Source organism: Austrofundulus limnaeus, unplaced genomic scaffold, assembly GCF_001266775.1.
Source record: "Austrofundulus limnaeus strain Quisiro unplaced genomic scaffold, Austrofundulus_limnaeus-1.0 Scaffold8, whole genome shotgun sequence".
NCBI lineage: Eukaryota > Metazoa > Chordata > Actinopteri > Cyprinodontiformes > Rivulidae > Austrofundulus > Austrofundulus limnaeus.
In genome coordinates, this window is record NW_013952410.1 from 5087923 (window position 1) to 5089352 (window position 1430).

A 1430-nucleotide genomic window follows, 5' to 3' on the forward strand; every position below is an offset into this window, starting at 1 on the left:
GCTAATAATAGCAGAAGTTCCGTTGTACAACCATATGAGATACCCTGAGGCAGAGTCGTGGTCGCAGCTTCTTTTTTTCCCATCCCCCTCCTCTGCTCTGCGCTCACTCTGCATGCTGTCACCAGAGCAGGGAGCAGCAGCGGTCAAAATACCTCAGAAACTCGAACAAATAGGCTTTAACAAGGCTTTAATCAGCTAAACAATAGAGGTACATGAGAAAACGTGGGGGTTGGGTTAAGGACCAAGGTGTGAATTGAGTTTAGGTTAGTTTTAGGGTCAGGTTGGTACCTGTGAGGTCAGCCTTATGGTTTGTGGTCAGGGTTAGGATGTACAATTTCAAAAAAATGAATGGAAGTCAATGGAAAGTCCCAACAAGGATAGAGAGACATAATGTGTGCGCGCGCGCGTGTGACTCACTGGTCCCATACTGCACTATGTCAAAAATAGAAGGCTTTTTGGAGAAAGTGTTGCCTTATTTCTGTGATATTTTCAAACTAATGGAGAGAGATGGGGGAAGAGGCAGATATGTGGGGGCGCTCGGAGGGAGGGAGGGAGAGAGAGAGACGAAGAGAGGAGAGAGACTGGGCTAAGTGGACAGACCTCACGAGGAGCTCGCGTGAACCTCAACATCCTCTCTCCACGGCTCGACTCGGTCCAGCCTCGCAGCAGCTCCTCCACGAACACGGTAAGCTCCATCCTTCCCTCTAATGCCTCGGCTTGGGTTAGTTTCCCCGACCCGACGCCACAATATTTCCACCCCACAGCCAGTCTTATTTATTTATTTTACTTTATCCTTCGCTTTCTCGAATTTTGGAAGGTTTTTTCCCCTCTTAAAGGGTCAAAGAGACGGTTTTCAACACTTTCACGGTCAGTTTAATGGATTCATAACAAACACGAAGCTTACCAGAACAAGTTGTTTTAGTCGGCTGAGCGAAGGGTCGCCGGGAAGGAAACTATTATTTCGGCTGAATGAGCTGAGCGCCAACCTCTGACAGCAGGAGGCAGAGAAGACGTCGACGTTTTCCTCCTTTACCYTTTTTTTYYTCGGGTTTATGTTTGTTAATGAGCAGTTATGCGCGCGCCAAAGTCGCCACTCACCTGCTGCGCGTGCGTGGAGTGTCGCTGCCCTCAGTGGAGCCCGGTTAGTAGCCGACAGCGGTGTTTTGGGATGTCGCGTTCATTATAATAGTTAGTCCAAGTGTGTTTAATCACATTATAATGCATCAAGTAGGTCATTTTTATCTGGTTTGTTCTAATAAGACAAGGTCAGCTCCGGGCTGTTTTTGTGTGTGCTGATGCTAATAAGTGATCCACATTTGAGTGCGTGTGTGTAACACAAAGAAGGATCTGCTTAAATCAATCAATCAATCAATCAATCAATCAATCAATCAATCAATCAATCAATCAATCAATCAATCAATCAATCAATC

General features: G+C 46.3%; 1 protein-coding gene across 1 annotated transcript in view; it reads left to right on the forward strand.

Moving 5' to 3' along the window:
- Positions 1-559: 559 nt before the first annotated feature.
- Positions 560-1430, forward strand: part of LOC106512284 (cadherin-24) — a 99373-nt gene continuing 98502 nt past the window's right edge. The window contains exon 1 of the mRNA XM_014000944.1: positions 560-685. The gene's annotated coding sequence lies outside the window, so the exon portion shown is untranslated. The remainder of the gene's footprint in view (positions 686-1430) is intronic.